At 50.3% G+C, this 18,733-nt stretch overlaps 1 non-coding gene across 1 annotated transcript; it reads left to right on the forward strand.

Annotated features, from left to right (window-relative positions):
* Positions 1–18,321: 18,321 nt before the first annotated feature.
* Positions 18,322–18,674, forward strand: LOC147599926 (Nuclear RNase P). The gene has a single exon (XR_015259292.1).
* Positions 18,675–18,733: the final 59 nt, after the last annotated feature.

Below are 18,733 nucleotides of genomic sequence, written 5' to 3' on the forward strand. Positions count from 1 at the left end.
AGCAGGGCCTGTTGTGATAGGACCAGAGGTAATGGTTTTAAAACAGGAGGAGGTATATTCAGACTGGGTATAAGGAAGAAATTTTTTACCATGAGAGCGGTGGAACACTGGCACAGGTGTCCCAGAGAGGTGGTGGATGCCCATCTCTGGAAACGTTCAAAGCCAAGTTGGATGAGGCTCTGAGCAACCTGATCTGGTTGGAGATGTCCCTCCTCACTGCAGGGAGGGTTGGACTAGCTGACCTTTAAAGGTCCCTTTCAACCCTATATCCAGCGAGGGGCACCTCCAGTGATTCTAGTCCTTCCAGTAGCTGGCAGTAACAAGGATAAAAGATCTCAGGCATCTGAAGAAGATCATGAGGAGGGGATAGGGAAAGGTACTCTGTCCTAGTTATTTTGAGCTATGCCCATTCTCTTCACCTAAGCAGACAATTGCCACAGCACATGAAGTGTCCAAACCTGGCTCCATGCTCAGCCATCACTGATGGGGTCAAGTGGGCAAAAGAACTGGACACAAGTTGGTAGCTGCAGAGCCCTGTCAGAAACCAGGCCCTAAAGCATCACGATGGGAAGCCCAAAGAAGGTTAAAGCAACATTCATGCCCCCGAAAGGGGACAGCAGGATCTGGCCTTCACTCCCACCACCACAGCTGCAGGCAGCTCGTTCATGCATTTCACAGAGCCTGGAGCACGATCGTGTCATGCGATGCTGTTTAGCCACATCAGACTTCTTGCCGCGCTGTTATGGGATAGGGCAACTTCTCTCCAAAACGCTTTCCAAAATAATTGACCACCAAATGCCACAAGAGTGAGAACACTTTGGTCTTTGGTAAGGAGCAGAAAACTAGCCCTATCTAGAAACAGCAAATAAAAAGGGAAAAACAAACGAGGAGGGAACATGAGAAAGGCTCTGCACAGCGCCTTGTACAAAAGCATCTCCTCTTCCCCACAGGGGCTACATAAGGCAAGACCCTCTATTTGCAGTATGCCCTGAGAAAGGCTTTTGGGACCCTGCCTGCCACTCTGTGGGGCATCAAATCTTCTCTGAGGATCAGCCCAGCCAAAATGCACCTGCAGCTTGGGGAGGTTTGGGGACTGGTTATCCCCAAATCTGTAAGATCCAGAGCCCTTAGAAGATGCTAACCAGGCCAACGTCATTCCTCTTCAATAACTTGGTCCGATCAGCTCTGCCAGCTTCGTTGGCCTGCGGTTTGCTAGATCAGTGTCACTTTTAATTCATCACGGTGGCTGTGGCTGGCTGGAAGTATCACCTCCAGGGGAAGCTGACTCACCCTAAGCACGCTGTTTTCCACAGGGCCAGCTAAGTCCTGTCCAGCAGACCAGCTTCCCTTCAAGCTACTGGTCAATCCAGCACAGGCTGGACAGGCCCCTAAAGCTAGCACAGTTCATATTCCTGGCAAGTACCACGGCAGGGCTTAACTCCCCTGAAAAGTATTGGAAATAGTAAAAGCTGGCCATTACGGCAGTTTTATATTGGACAGAGATATTCTATGTTGCAAAGCATGTTTGGAAGGATCATTACGCTCCCTCCGTTGTCCTTCCTCAGAGGAAAGAAGATAAATGTCTAGCCAGTTGTTCGTAGCCCAGGGCAAGGGAAATACAACATCCTCCGTAACAGCCAGCAGAAGTACTGGAGAGCAGAGGCATGCAGGGACTCCGCTCGGAGACTGCACGACTGGCTTGCCCAGCGCTGCACCAGCACACTATCAAACCCAAACCACCTCTGGCAAGTCCGCTCCAGAGCCTTTGTACCACTCTCCCAGCAGCCCGGGCGCTGACATGTTAGGGCAAGAGGTGCTCGTTAGAGAGTCTAGCCCTGACTCTGAGCAAAACAGCAGTGCCTGGGACTGCTCTTGAGATAAGACTGCAGCACATACGGAGCACAATGCGTCTGGGTGGTTACTCTGCTGCTGAAAGAAGCCTCTCCCACTTGATTTGACCATTATACAAGCACAGGGAGGAACTGTGTGTGGTCCCTGGAGAGCCCGCCAAGCCAGTGTTTCTGTTGGAAATGGGTGCCCGTGCACCAGAATCTAAATATAGCTTTAAAAAATAAAATCAGCCTCTATTCCATCTGAGCAAAAGTCTTCAGAGACTAAACCAAGACAGGAATGTTTGCTCAGATTTACGGGGAGGCTGAATAACAACTTGGAGAGGTCTGAACCAAATCCATCCCTTGAGTGGAAGTGTAACTACGTAACTCCAAAGTCCAGCTATAGCGTCCTTGCAAAAGAAGAGAGGAGGAAAGGGCCCTTAATGACCTTCGTCAGTGACTTAAATGACACCACACAGCACACTCTCAGCAAATTTGCAGATGATACCAAACAGAGGAAGGGGTGGTAAACCAGATGGTTGCCACGAAGATGACTAAGGGCTTGAAGCATCCAACATACAGGGAGAGGCTGAGAGAGCTGGGATTGTTCAGTCCAGAGAAGACAAGGCTCAGGGGGATCTTATCCATGTGCATAAACATCTCATAGGAGGGAGTAAAGACAACAGAGCCAGGCTCTTCTCAGTGGTAACAGGCATAAATTGAAATACAAGAAATTCCATTTTAAATGTTGGGTTTTTTTCTACGGTAAGGGCAATCTAATACCTTAACAAGCTGCCCAGAGAGGTGTCCATCCTTGGAGGTATTTAAACACTGACTGGATGTGGTCCTGGGCAGCCTGCTTCAGCTGACCCTGCTTTGAGGAGGCAGGTTGGACTAGACGATCTCCAGAGGTCCCTCCAACCTCAGCTATTTTGTGATTCTGTTGTATGCAAGATTCAGGGTACCCTACTCTAATGCTGGGACTAGCAGAAATGTGGTCAGCGACACAGCAGATCATCTGTTTCTTGTCTCACCTCATCTGATTTTTAACAAAGGTTGCGATTCAAAGAGCTCTGGCACTTTCCCCAAAAGGAGCTGTTAAAAAACATTGACAGGCTTCAGCCTTGCAAGAGCAGACATCCAACAGAGATCAGTTTTTCCACTCATCCACGGGATGGACCAGATCAAAAGAGTAGGGGCAACATAAACCCTAAAACACGCAGGGTCCTCAAAATGCTAAAACATTTCCCAGCCCTTTCTTTGCTAGATTGGGAGAAAAAAAAAAAAAAAAAAAAAAAAAGACAGCACAGAAGAAAGATGAAACTTAGTTTACTGGACCCTCCTAATCGAGCTCTAGTGCCTAGGATCAAAGATTACTTGATTAAAATCCAATTTCAAAGCTTATTAATTTTTGAATGAGAAATGCCGCTATGGTGAGCTTACTCCGGCAGGCTATTTCTGGCTTGGCAGAAGTGGCTGGCAGGGAAAAACAGCTCTTTGCTTATCTGCACCCAGCTTCCACCCAGATGAGGCAGGAGAATTTCACCTCCCCAGAGCACTTTAAACAAAGACTAAGTGAACAAAGGGACTTCCCTGAAGCAGGCTAGTAAAACTACATGGGCATTTCCCCTTCATGCCACCACAGCTCATTTGAAAGCCACACAGAGGAATTGCGTTGCATTTCTAAGCCACCCAACATTCATCTCCTCATAAGAGATTCTGGTCAGGCTAGTAACTGCCAGCTCTGTCACGAACTTTCTGGGTATCTTCAGCTCACGACCTCCTTGCCCATGTGCAGCAAAGAAGGGAGCTAACTCACAAAAGCAGAGACCTCTGTCCTTACAGCAGCTGTACCACCACAAGCAGCTCCGTCCCACTGGATGCGGTGCGGTACCCTGCCTGGCCCCGCTGGCCAAGAGACATGGTGAGCCAAGCTGAGATCTGTTTGTCACAGGGTTTTATCCTGAGGTTTATAAACCCCAGTCCCAACCTGACATCCCTCCAGGCCCCCAAAGTACGGTTTAAAGCATGCAAGATACAAGGTGGAACGGTGTCCTGGAGCTTCAGAGTTGAACACTTTCCTTATGCTAAGGACAAACGGGGGGTTAAGCATCGCCCTTTGGGGAGCCAGTTCATCCCATCCCCTCCTGTTTGAGCTACACCTCACAACGCTGATTGCAGAGTTTCCCAGCCTCTCCCCTCTTTCCCAGGCACAGCAACTGTAAAGATGAGAACTGCAACACACGATTCCATAACAAACTTTTCCAGATGCTAAGGGCCCATTTTTCTCTCAGGTACACAGTTTTTCAGAACAGCTCTCACCCAGGGAGACAGCATCTAAGGTTGTCTGTGCCCAGACAATGAGCTTCACCTCTTCTGCAGAAGGATTGAGATTATCAGCAGAGTGCAGCAGTTTTCCACACCAGCTATTGACAGGGACTCATCTGTGTGCGGCAAAGGCGGCAACTGTGAAGCACCAAGGTCTCAGTCCGTCCTGCTCAAAGTGAAACACATGATGTATTCTCAGAAAGCATCAGAGAAGCAAAGGTTAACATCAAAGTAGAGGGGAAAAGGGCCATTCATGCTATTGTACATTAAAGAGAGAAGGCAGCAGGCAATCTGGGTGACCAAATTTGCTCTGAAGAGTGGTTGGCAACAACTACATGACAAATATCTATCTTGCTGGGAGGCACCTCAGTAGCTTCTTTCCTCTGCCCTGCTCTGCTCCAGGAGTCGCAGACACACTGCCCAGCACAGACCCAACTCCAAATGGCCACAAGACCAAGAAATGACACAGCAAACAGTAAGTTGTCTCTGCTTCAATTAAGTCTTTCATCTTCAACCAAGGAAAAAGGAAAAGCAGTCTTTTACAACCTGCCTCAAATATATAGATGGGCATGAAGTATGCAGGAGCCCTTCAGAAGGAGTCCTGCTCTAGCAGATCAGGTCCAGGCTTTCAGAAGAGGCTTTCCATGGCTTTCCATGAATCCCTTTACAATCACCAACCAGGGACCCACGTGCTGGTTCCCGCTGTGCCTAGTGCCTCTAGGGAAGTCTGGACAACACAAGACAAAGGCCTTCCCCATCCCTGCCAAACCAGACAGAGCACGCAATGATGGGGAGAGGAAAGGGAACAGTGGCATACCTCACCTACACATGGGCACCCAGCAGCACACAGCTGGGATCCAGTCTCTGAGACCAAGCCCATAGAAAACTCTGAATATACAAAAAAAAATCAGTACAAAAATGTACGATAATACCTCCCCGTGGGTGGTGAGGCAGCTATGGAACTGGGGAAAGGGCAGGTGAGCACATGTGTTTCTCCCCTTAAGAGAGACCATGTAGGGATTTGGACAGGAAGATAGGAAACTTTTTTTTTTTCTATAAATGACAGGTTTTCACTTGTACTACCTCTACCAGCAGGGGCTGGCCCTCCTATTCCGCAGCCTATGCCACCACACTAGCCAAAACGGGTAAGAGTCCCCATGCAGCCTGGGCCAGGGCCAGAAAGTCAGCAGAGGGTTTGCAAATGCAACCCAAGAACTCCAGCCACACGCTCCCAAGACCAGTAACCCTGCTCCCTCTCACAAGCTATGCTGTGTTACACACTCCAGCAGCAAGCGACAACTGAGCTGCGAAACAACACTCGGAAGCGAAGACAACACCGGATCACCCAAGCAAACACTGAAGAGAGGTGACAGTAACAAGAAGGGTTATGTTTAGCCTCACATCTGTGCTGTTTGGAGGCTCTCTTCAGGGTGGGGGTAGAAATCTTAAGAATAAATCTTTTACTTGGAAAACATCCAGCCTGTTTTCCTGGATGCACATGCAGGAGCATCAGCACACGGAGAATTTGGGGAAAGCAGCCATCTTTGGGGTAGATAAGCATGCTCCTGCTCCACTTGCCTGGCTGTCCCACCAGGATCATCTCACAGGGCAAGGAACAAAGCCCTGTGCTGCCTCCATTTCTCACAGCCTCCCCTTCTACAGCAGGGGGAACTAGATCCATCCCTCCCTGAGCTCTTCCATCCAGGCAGGAACTGGGAGCTACTGGTGAAGGTAGCCCAGTGTGGAGGACATGTAAAGTCACTGAATCTGAGTCTCAGTCTGGAACTAGCTGCTTCATACAGTAGCCAAACATCACAGAGCCCACCTGCACCTCCTCCAAAAAGCACCAGTGCTTTCTTCTCTAGCCTCATTCAGCCCCACCACACCTGGTCCTGGGTCACATCCTACTGCAGCAGCAAATGCTAGCAGAGGAGTAGAAAGGCACAGGCTGTTTGCTCAGGACCAGGCTCAAGCACACGTGCTTGCGAGCACATTCCCACCTAGTCCTCCAGCGTCCCAGCATCCACCAGGAGCCAGCACACCATGGCAGGAATAAGATCCCTCCCTGCCCACTGCACTTTGGTCCCAAGAAAGCAACACAGTTAAAATTTCAGGCAACCAACCATGTGGGCCACATAGTCCAAGTCTCAACAGGCTTGCTAGGGAAATTTCCCCATTACTGCTTCAGCAGCAGGTGACAGATCTGAGCCCCACGGCATTACAGGTGGTTGCAAATCTCATTTCCTTCCCCAAAAAACTAGGCATGTTTCCATCTGCCTTGACCCCCTTGAACCCTGGATGGAGCGACTGGCTGGGAGATGAGTTCAAACCCCACTAAGCGTTCATCCTGCACCTTCAAATCAGAAATCCAAACCTCTAATTTAGTTCATCCTGAAGTCACTTAAATGCAAGCATCGCTTCTGGCCCTACTACATTTTTATGGTTGCAGGTATTGTAATTGTTGTACTAACAGTGCTTTTGCTGCATTTATGAATACACAAACTCACATGCCTAGATATGTGCAGGCACGCATCCACACATGCTCACTCCCCTACCTCTTGAGAAATGGGTCCGTTCCGCCTTCTTCTGCTACTGATAAAATATTGATTAGGGAATTTGAAAATTTGAAATGATTTAGGAGTCCCTGGATGGGAAACGTAATGTACTGTGCCGGTCGCATTATGAGCCATCCATCACCTGTCAGCAAGCAGCAAGAAAGTGACAGAATCAATACAAACGTGTCTGAAGATGGGTTTAACTCATTTTTCTTCCCCCTCGGGCAATGGCTGGAGTATCCCAGCTGGAGGTGAAGGGAGGCTTGGTAGCTAACACCAGGCCAACCTCAATCCACCCAAAGTGCAGGGGGGTTAACCTCTTCCTCAGCTATCCAACCGCACCAGGGCCAAGAGTCAAGGTGAGCAACCTCAGCTGCGCTCCCCAGGGAGCACAGCCAGGCCAGCCAGGAATTGCTAATTCAGACCCCAAGGGCAGCATTGAGCTGGCCCCTTGTCAACACAAAGCTGTTTAAGATGGTCCAGGGCACCTGAGACCTCCAGATGGGTCACAGCACTTGCATGGCTCCTACTGAGGCTGCTTCGACCAACTTGGGCAGCTTGTTATTTGTCCCTAAAGCCTCCCACAGCTGGTAAACATTTTCCACTCCTGCCTCTCCCAGCACACATTACCCAGTGGCACACTCCCAGAGACTCACATACCATTACTCTGCTTTCAGAGGGACCAGGCTGGGCAGCAGCACAGTACGAATCCCTGCCTTGCTTCCCTACCCATCGCTGCCATGCACATCCTCAGCAGCAACTTCCCTTCTGCATCACCCACCTGCAGTCAGCACAGCCTGATCCAGCTCCTCATTACACCACAGAGCTTGTTTCCTCAAGTATCTGTTGTTCCTACTAGGTTTAAGAGTTTTAAAATTAAAAAAAAAAAAAAAAAGGAGGGGGCGGAATCCATCTGTAGGGTGATATATCGTCCTCTCGCACTTTGCAGATGGATTCAATTGGCCTGTGATCCTATTTTGCAGATTCCCTTGTTCCCTTGGAGCTCTGTAATTCATCCTGCAAGGCATTTCAAATGAGACCGGACACAGCGCCAGAGAAATGATAGGAGCAGAGTGCCCTGCCTCGCTCCCTGGGAGCGGGCAGGGTGACCAGGCAGGCTATTGCTCATGTGTTATTAGAGTTAATTATTCCGAGGGCACACCGCAGGAGGTGATGGCAGCACGAGGGCAGCTCAACCAACATGAGCAGAGCAGCCCAGGCCCAGAGAGGCTGTTCCCAAAACCTGCTCCTCAACTCAAGCCTGCCCGCTGTGGGCTACGTATGGGAGGAGCATTAAGACTGGCTGCAAAGTCTGCAGCATGGGATAAGGGGTGGAGCAGGGATGCTCCACAGCACAAAACACCTTTTGACCTGCCAACCATGGGGTGCAAGACCCAAAACTCACTTGGGTGGGAGCAGCAAGTCTCAGCCCTTAACTGCCACCTCCCAGCACCTTTCCAGGCTTCAGAGGGGCAGCACTAGCCAACAGCTACAGGAGCAACCACGCATCTTCCGGGCAGCACTTTTTTCCTCTATTCTTTCTGCAAGAGTGAAGCTTCAGCCTTTAGCCAGAGTCAAGCCACCTCCTGTCATGGTTTAACCCCAGTCAGCAACTAAGCACCACACAGCTGCTCGCTCACTCCCCCCACAGTGGGATAGGGGAAGAGAATCAGAAGTATAAAAGAGAGAAAACTCATGGGTTGAGATAAAAAACAGTTTAATTGAAATAAAATTAAGTAGTAGTAATAACAATAATAAATTGTAACAAAAAGGAAAATAACAGAGAAATAAAACCCAAGAAAGATAAATGATGCAAATTACAGCAATTGCTCACCACCAACCAACTGACACCCAGCCAGTTCTCGAGCAGGAGCCCCCCTCACCAGCCTCTCTCCTAGTTTTATTGCTGAGCGTGACGCCATATGGTATGGGATATCCCTTTGGTCAGCTGGAGTCAGCTGTCCCGGCTGTGTCCCCTCCTAACTTCTCATGCACCCCCTGCCTACCCACTGCAGGGCAGTGGGAGAGGAGCAGAAAGGCCTTGACTCTGTGCAAGCACTGCTCAGCAATAACTAAAACATCCCTGCATCATCAACACTGTTTCCAGCATAAATCCAAAACACAGCCCTGTACTATGAAGAAAATCAACTCCATCCTAGCCAAAACCAGCACACCACCTTGGCTTTAGGAGGTTCAGCCCTTCTACAGGGTAGCAGTAGAAGCCAGAAGGGTGCCACAGCCCAGCTCTGCCATGTCTGCTGCTGAAGGGGCTGCATGCAAAGCTTATTGGATAAAACTTCTTCATTTATTTTACTTTTAATTCCATTATTTAATAGACTGCAAAACCCTTAATGTAGGAGTCTCAACTACTGTGTCTGTGCAGTTCACTCCGGATACGTCCCCTCTCCCTTACCATCCCTAATAGACTCTATAAATGGTTTCCAAATCCAGCAGAAGTGGTCTATTTGCTGCCTAGTATAGCATGTAATCTTTTGCAGAGCTGGTATTGATCTTATTAAACCTGCAGCCATTGAGTCCTCAGATGTGTCTCAGCATTCACTTTCCCGCAGCAAAAGCAAAGCACCTCTTCTAGCCCCACAGCAACACGCAGGTGACAGCACCAGCCTACACTGACCCGGAGACAAGATGATCACTGCATTTCTGAGAACATTTTAACAGTCAGCAGAGCCATGGCTGTAGGGTACTTAGTCAGAAGCAATACTCCACCTCAAAAAGAAATGTCTGAGTCATTTTAACTGTAGGACAGAAATTAGGGACTAATTCAGCCCGTAACAGGTACTGAATGCTGAGCCCAGAAGCAGCTCTGCTTGTGGCTAATGGATTTTGCACAGTGAGACTGGCTCGGGGCTCTCAGCTCACTGCTCCAAGACACTCACAAGACTCATTTGCAGCCACCTTGCCAAATTTTCCTCATGCATCCACAAAAGGAGAAACTCATGCGATTATCTGCACAATCCTTTCCAAAGAACTAACCCAACCCACAGCACGCAAGCTGGCTCTGGGCAAGAGAGGAGGAGAGACACACAGTGATAAGGCTGCAGGAGGCCAGGCAAGGGAAGAGACAACCAGCCACAAAGCACAAAGTCGGAGGCCTCCAAAAGAAAAGAAATATATATATATATAGATATATATATATACACACCTATATGTGCAGATACATGAAGCAGCTCACCTTTTTGAAGGAAAAGCAGCACCGCAGTGTGCTGGGAAGATAGAGGTGTAGAGCACAGTCTAATCAGATGCTTATCTTACAGAGCATCAGCACTGGGTTACATTCCCTGGCTGGCCTGGCAGCAGCATCCAAGGAGAGAACAGATGGCAGCTCCACAGAGCAGCGTTAGGACCATGTCTAGTGTCTGTCTTCTAGATGAGGCTCTCATGCCACCATCTTACAGCAGTCACTGAAGGAGCTGGTGATAAGTGGCCACCACCTGGCCCAGAGGCACTGGGGTGCCAAGCACACGGGAGACAAGAGACACAACTTCCACCCCTTCGACATTCCTGCTGACCCAGTTGTGTCAGCCTGGCTTGTCAGTCCATCTGTCACCATGCTGGTTCCTGCTGGGGCCTCAGGACCTGCCAAGGTGGCTGCACATGTTGGACTATTTATCTTCTCAGGTTGTTGGGACAAGGGGTCTGACAGCCCTATTAGTTATCCCACAAAGCAGAGTCCAAACACATCCTCAGAGAGGGGGCCAGGGAATAACCCCAGGGAAAAGGGGAACATCACAAGTCGCACAGCTGCCAGCTCCCCGGGCCTCAGGGAAAGGCAAGGCAGCATAGCCTGAGCACCCAAATCCTTGCAAAAAGTACATCGCTATGGAAGCTCAAGCTTTCACTCAGCATCTCCCATCTTTCCTTAGCCAAGAGTAAGTTACCACCATTAATGGGCAGGGATCATCCCCACTTTTTGGACTGACCTTTCAAGCCCTGTCCTGGGATGTGTCCAGGCGGGGAGGTGGGACAGCAGCATTTTAAAACCACACACTGCAGCCTCAGCGCTCTTCCAGGAAGAAGCACAGGCCAACACTCATTTGGGCTAGGACCAAGCCAACACTGTGCCTTCGCTGGACTGGTGTCATGCAGATCCAGACTATTCCTGCACCACCTCCAACTAATCATAGCCTGCAAGGCAGCACATCACTGCTCTGGGAACCAGCCACCCACACACACACTGCTGTCTGTGAAGAGAAAGAAATAGTGCTACAACAGCCCAAAGAAAGAAGTCATCCGTACCTACACAATGCCCACATGTCCTGGCAGCAGCACTTCAGGACCTCCATCTCCCTCTACCCCAGAAGAAGGAGGATGTACACAGGAGCTTATCAAGGCACTGAAAGAGCAGTCGGGTGACTGAGAACAAGTGTCCTACGAGTCCTCAGGACACATCAGTGGGCAGCGTTGCTTCAGTAAGACAGCAAACTAAGTGCCCCACTCCCAAAGAGAGAGAGCTCCTCCAACCAGTACAAGCATTCCCAAGTGACACACACACACCCCCCCAGGCTGTGCAGCTCCTGACTCCCCCATGTCTGTGCTTGCTTTTGGGTAGGGATCTCCACATGAGTGATTATGAACCAGCTACTCACCGTCACCCAAGGCTGTCCACCTGCCCTGCCGACACCTCCGGCAGAGCAGGAACTCAGCCAGCACCAGGTCCAGAATCCACCCCACAGCAGCTCAGGACCCGGTCAGGAGCTGGAGATGAGCAAAGGCTTAGTGAAATGGAGTGCGTCATAGGTGGGGAGGAGGGGAGACAGCTCTTTAAGTAAGTCATTTCAATTGCCTTGAGAAAACAGGTCGCTAAAATGATGGAAATAAATGAGTTGTTCGAGCAGCCTCAGAAATCTTTCAGAGAAAGCTTCCAGGTAGGAATGTTGATTGCAAATACTTATTAACTGCTCCTTCATTATCAAAGAGATGTGATACATATGTTTACACATTTTGAAATGTTTTTATTAATCCCACTTACTGTTAATTCTCTAAACCTGCCCAGAACTGTCACCAAGCAACCCCCTAAGCACAGCCTCAACTTCTGCACAGCCAGGCGTGGGCATTGGAGAAGTCACTCAAGCATCTGCCTGTTCCAAGGAACATGCGTCACCAGCATTAGACCTGAAATGGCTCTTTGGATCACAGCCTCGCAAAAAGAAGGGTCTTGCTTCAGGTGGTGCAATGGTAGGGTCATTTACCCCCCTTTGTCCACTCATGACAGCCATCAGCCAAGAGACCACAGGTCCCTCTGATTCAGCCTCCTGTCTCCAACAGCAACCGAGCTTGATGCTAACAGGAAGAGCTGAACAGAAGGTGGAACATGGAGGTGTTCTCCTAGGACATTTCTCCAGCTCCCAGCAGCCTGGTGCTTACAAACTCCCAAGCTGTAAATTGCTCTAGGGCTGTGTTTAGGCTCATTGTCAAGAGTTATATGCCATGAAATTGCCAAATTCCTTTTTAAAGGTTCATGATATTTTTGGCTTCCACATACCAGGACAACAAGTTTCTAGGGTTGAAGTACTGCCCCTCTAGACATAGCATGTACTGCTGTTTGGTTTAAACCTGCAGCTCGCTATTTTTGGTGTGGAGCTCAAGCTTCTTGCCCTGCAGAAAACAACAAACAATTGCCTCCTAATCACCATCTTGAGTGATTTCACAGGTCTCTCTCAAGTCCTCCTCACTCACATCTTTTCCAAACTGGTGAGTCCCGATCTAGGCTATCCTCAGATGGAAGCTGTAACACCATCAAGCTACATAAAGCACAGCTCCCTGCTCCAGCCAGCATCTCCAACAGCAACATCAGCCTGCACTGTGCCGGGACAAGGATTCTCCTCTGGGGCTCCTCACTGAAGCTGTTCTTGCAATGGAGAACCTGAAGGTCTGTTTATTTTAAGCAGGGCTTGAGTGATGCACAGGCAGAGGATGGGTGAGGAGGATCTCTGCCCGTACGCAGCCGCACAGCCTGCCACAGGCCACTGCTTCAACAAGAGATAAGATTTTCCCCTGAGGCAGCCCGTGCTGGAGGGACACAGAGATTGTCACCTCCTGGCCGCTTGGGCAGGGGTTTCTGTCCAAAGCAGAAGAATCACGCTGACGGCCAGATCCCTACAGGCTTCCACAGATTCCATCATCCCATTGGAAGCAAAGGGCCCCGCCAGCCCTCCCTCCAGCAATCCTGCCCAGGGACTGCACTGTTCCAGCTAGAAAGTGCCCATCAAGTACATGAGAAGCACAGCAATGTTGGTATGGTCTGCAAACTCCATCTGCCACAGAGATCACATGCAGCCCACAAACACATTTCTTTTTCAAAAGGAGGAAAGTACTGCCGAAAACCATGGCGTGCCACCGAGTGGTGGATTCTTCATCATTAGCACCTCACTTTAAGACTGCACACAGCACAGCTGGCGTTTGCAAGAGAAAATGGGAAACATCCTCTCTCTGCATACAGCCATTACAAAACTCTTCATCAGAAGGGTAAACCCAGCAGGGCTCAAAGCCGATAGGCTCACAGGCACAAACTGGCAGGCACGGCATATCTGATGGCTGTCATTCCCTGGCAAATACTGCTTATCAGCTCAAGCACTGGGGGGGGAGAAAAAGAAAAAAAAAAAAAAAAAAAGCAATTGCAGCTTTGTATACACAGCAAGGACATTGCCTTGGTGTTGCAATTTTCATACCATTAGAGCAAACACACTGGGTCACAGCAACCACATGTGTTTTGGCATCCAAATGTGAGACTCACAAAGCTCCAGGCCCTCAGCATCTCCAGAGTCCCAAAATGGAACCAAACTCTTTGGCACAAAAGCCAGTCCCCAACTCACCTGTGAGTAAAACCCATATTCTCCTCCCAGCCACACACCCTCCACGGACACCTCCACCAGACAGGCCGACGCATTAGTCCCAGAACACTATACCCTGTTTAGTTCAATCCTAATCCTGAGCCTGCAAAGCCCGCTGAGAAGTATAACAAAGCCTCTCTTTTACCAGCATCCACGTAGCGCCCAAAGCTTTGCGCCTGTCTGTATAGCCCCTGCAGCATTTCCACCGCAGAGAGAAAACAGCAGCAGGACTTTCTACCCACACAGACTTTACCCTCCCTCACTGCAACTGTGCGGTCCCGGGGGCCTTAATTAACTGGCATGCCTTCTCGCAGGGAGCTGCTCTATGGGAACATTTACATGTCCAACTCCTTTGGACAAGTTCACAGGCAGGCGGCTAATCCTCTCCCAGGTCTCGATGTCATATCAATTTCCTGTTCGAAGTTGAGCTCTCTCCATCAGGGTTTTTAAATTAACGAGATGCACCGAGGCCTTCAACTCTGGGAATATCAAATGAAGTGGGATTAAATTTCACTTGATTTTCATGTGGTTTTCCCTCTTGTAATTAACACCGGAGAGTATGCAGCTTCTCTTCATCCTACTATCAGATACTATCTCCGCTCAAGACAAACATGTCAAGAAAGGTGATGCTTTTACCCTACACCACCAAAGGCTTCTAACAATTTCTTTCACTTTTTTTCCCTCCATAAGTATAATCCACATTCTCAATGTCATATTCAGAACATTAAACCCGCAAGAGCAGTGGCATAGATCCCTGACAGCTCGCAGGTAGAGCAGCCCTTGCTCCTTTTAGTGACATGGATCATATCCCAGAAACACTGGTGCATGGGCACAGAGGATTTTGTAGGTCAGTCTTTCCCATCATCAGGGGCTAAGGATCTCCAGTGTGCCTGAGCAAAGATGGGGAGGTATGAAACCCTCCTGCATCCTTCTCAAAAGCAGCCCATTAGCCTTCCTGCCACAGCAAACGTCCTTTTTCCTCTTATTTCTGCCACAACCCTCCCAGGCCATGCTAACCAGGTCACAGAACTGATTACCAGCTCCACAGGCACATAACGCTTCTCTACCAGCCAAGGTCTTACACAAGTTTTTGGGGAATTGAAGTGCAGGATCAGCTTTCTGATCTGTTCATACTCTGCTTACTGTAACAGCAAGCCAGTTTGACTGAGGTTGCTGGACACTGTGATAACAATTAACGTAGCTGTGCGCTTCCACCTTTGCATTTCATCCCTGGGAGGATGATGAAGGAGGCAAGCAACTTCACAGGACACAGAGTTGGGCCCTGAAGGCTTTCTACGCTGCTAGGATATGACAGCCTGCAACAGCCATGAGCTCAGAGACAACACCCACCATTTTTTTTTTAAACTTGAATGAGCTCAGCTGTGCCATGACACTGCCAAAATCCTACATCCCTGATCCAGCAAAAATCCCTGCAGAAGGGCCCCTGTGATCTCTATGGCCAGGTAACATCTGAGGTGGGAGGGGAAGAAGATACTGCTCTAAACAAAAGCAGGGCAAGTCTGGTCTGCTTTACTCTAAGAGTGAAGTGGATTCTTCTCCACAGATAAGAAAATAAGAATCACCAACCATCTGCCCCACATGGCTTGACCCTGGGCTCTCACTCCAGGAGACACATAAGAGTTCAGAGCAAGATCTAGCGTTCTACCTCCCAATTAATTTTTTGGGGAGCAATTTTGCTCCCATTCTAGGACAGATATTAAATATAACCTGTTTAAAGGCCTAGTACCCTGTGTAATATATTCCAGATTAGTAGGAAAAATGAGGCTTTTTACATAAGACAACTGTTTTATTTACAAGACCTCAGTTGTTACCCCAACTCTTCCACACAAGGCAGCAGAAACTGGAAGGGACTCGCCTGGATTAATGAAGCAAAAGCCCACCTCCCGCAGATTCAAAATTATGCTCTTCCCTTGCACATATGTAACAGCCACCATTCCATTCCTTATAGTGATTTCCAGCTGGTACCAGCAGCTCAGAAATGCTGTTTTAATAGATGTTGTGTTGGATCCACCCTCACCAGGTTCCAGCTCAGAGCCCTGGAGAATGTTAGGTTCCACTAACCGGATCGTTTGCCACCTGAAGCTGCAACCGAACTGCCCCATACCTGCAGCACCCAAAATGTCCCCGTGAGTCCCTCCCCTGCTAATGCTCACACTGCTGGGCAAGACCCTGCTTTAGGAAATGCCAAGCCGGTTTAACGGCGCTGTGCCAGAGGCCTACAAGTTCAAAGTCCTGAGCAGTGCCTCGGAGCAGAGTTCACAAACGCTTTATTATCACTCCATCATGGAGTTCCCCGCACTCCCTGGCAGCTCCAAATGAGCCCTCCATGGCCACTACAGTTAGCGCCACAGGACCACTGAGGTTGCATTAATATTCATGCGCCATTGACACTCAGGCAAGCAATGAAAGCTTGCTTTCTACAGCAGATCATTAAGCAAGGGGAAAGGAGTGACCTCTTCAGACCAGCTGCATCGCAGATGTCACCAGAAGCTGAAGGGACAGAGACAGGGTCATCACCTGGCACTTCTTTTAATAAATAACAGATCTAAATGAGCATGGCCTTGCCGTGCCCAGAGGGACTCACATGAGACTGAAGGCATCCAGGAATCACATGCCTGAACTGAGAGCTGAGCAAGCCAGTGCCTCTCTGCAACCCTGCCCAGGAGAGGCTGGGCAGCAGGTCACTGCCATGCAGCGAGGAAGCGAGGACAGAACGTCTCACTAGCAGATCAAGTGTGTAATTCTGAAATTCATCAGTGTTTTGGGCACAGTTAGTCCAGCTCAGTGGGAACGCACTCACCTCTCTCTTGAAGCTGGTTACATTTAGGAGCACCCCAGCATTTCCTCGAAGCATCCCAGCTGAGAGTATTTAGCAGAGAGCTCCTCCAGGCAGCAGTTACAACACTTCACATAGCAGAGACCTCCTCTCAGATTGCAGACCCAAATTGCTGCTATCAGAGCACCATCACCACCCGGTTAATGCATTTCCAGTGGAGAGGCTGGAGAAGGAAAAGGGAGACAGTCTCAGTTTACCTCGAGTTCAATGGGAGGCTACAAGAAAGCAACCCACCAGCAAACTTCCCAGGCACTCAGGCTCCCCAGGATATTCACCACCTCTGAAACACCCAAAGCCACACAGAAAAAATAAGCTCCTCCAAACCTCCTAGTCCAAGCAGACAGCTGCCCTACCTCTACATTTCCACAGAAAGAAGCTAATGGAAGGTGACATCTCACCCAAAACGAGTTGCTCTCCCTACTGCAAGAAGTCACAGCCTCTCCTTTTTTTAGCCCTTCATTGAAGCTTGACACCCAACTCATGCGCATCAGGTGTGCACCAGACACAGCAGATTCAACCTCTTAACTCTTTCATGCCTCTTGATCTCCATATCCCCATGGTACTGAGACTACAAACAGTGCAACAGGCTGCATGCAAGCAAGGAAACTCCTGTACCCCCCAACACGCATGGCTGCGCACTGAGCTGCCTCTCCTAAGGGGGTCTGCAGCACACTTCAGAAAAACTTTGCCACCTGACTCCTTACAACCTCAGGGCCACCAAGAGTGGAGTTAAAAACTAAGTCTGAAGAGTCATCCCAAAACTACAAGATTTATTTCTACAAGTATTTGCCAGATCTGCAAGCTTACATAAGCAAGAAACCCTTTGTGTTTATCATTTTCCTCAAAAAAAAAAAGAAAAAAAAAAAAAAGATTGCCCAAGGACAGACCATGCTTGATCTCAGAAAAGGAGGATGTTTAAGGCCCAAGGTGAGAGCTTTGTGTACTACTCAGCCCATTTAAACCAAGTAAAATAACTGGAGAATAGCAAAAAGCCCTTACAAAGCCAGGGAAGCCACATATTGACCCCACAAAGGGTTGCCCCATAAGCACTGCTGCTCAAAGCGTCCCGCTGTTGCGACCGAGGGGCAGAAAGGTGCACGGGCACAGGGCTACAGCACAGAGCTGTGAGGACATTCAGGAGGGCTGCAGCCCCAGTGCAGCCTGGGGGTCCCTCTCCCCACACCCAGAGAGACAGAAGCATCCCAGGACTAAAATCTCCATCCCCAGGAAATCTGCTGGATCTGTGTGCTGCAATCAGCCCGACTCACCCCAGCGCAGCATCCCGGACCTCAGCCGGTCGCTTCCACCTCCGCAGCCCTGTGAGCCAAACACAGAGGCACGGGGTCCTGGAAGGAGGGAGAGGCTGGTGAGCGGCACCCAGGGCACGTGTTTACAGTGTTTGCCCAGCCAGTAAAGCAAAGCAACCCCAATGCCGTGGAGGCTCACGTTTCTGGGGGTGTTTTCCAGTAAGCCACCCGCGTTCGTGGGACAGCAGTGGCGAGGGATAAGGGCGTGGTGGTTCATTGGGCAACCCCGGGCACCCCGCTCAGCCCCAGGCTCCTCCAGCATGGCCCGGGGCGCCCTCACCACGGGCTGCAGGCTCACCCAGCCCCCCGGCCCTCGCTGCAGCTCCCCAGGCCTGCCCACAGCACACGGGCAGGGCGTCCCGCCACGAGTGGGCCCCAGTCCCGCAGCCCGGCACGGGTAGGTCTGTGGTCCCACAGCCTGCCAAGCGGGTAACGGCCTGCCGTGCTCCCCGCGTCCCCCAGCTCCGCCTTTGACGGAGGGGCGGGTCTAAATTAGCATGCGGCGCGGTGCACGCCGGGCGGCTCACCCTGAGCTAGAAGTAGAGCGGGAAGTTGAGCGGATATATAGGAGAGCCGGTGGTTCGGGCTGCGTCCGGGGGAAGCTCACCGCCGAGGCCACGCACTGGGTGCCCGTCACCCGCGGCCCCGCCTCGGGGAAGGTCTGAGGGAAGGGCCGGTCCCGCGGCTCCAGCAGAGCCCCGCCCGCGAGGGGCGGGTGAGCCACCAGCAAGGAGGGCGGCGCCGCGGAAACACAGGGCCGGTCTCGGGCAGGAGAAGCCGAGCAGGTTTCGGCGGAGCGGGGGTGACCCTGCTCCCGCACGGGACCCCGGCGGATGCTCATGGCCCCGCGGTGCTTTGAGACAGACTCACGGCCGGCATCGCTGAGTCCAATGGGTGAGGTGGGGCACGGCCCTACAACCCAATTCAGACTACTCTCCCCCGGACACCCTTTTTCTCCACACCTCCCCGCCATATTACTGTGACTTTAACACCCACAAAACCA

Source organism: Chlamydotis macqueenii, chromosome 8, assembly GCF_036417535.1.
Source record: "Chlamydotis macqueenii isolate bChlMac1 chromosome 8, bChlMac1.mat, whole genome shotgun sequence".
Classification (NCBI taxonomy): Eukaryota; Metazoa; Chordata; class Aves; order Otidiformes; family Otididae; genus Chlamydotis; species Chlamydotis macqueenii.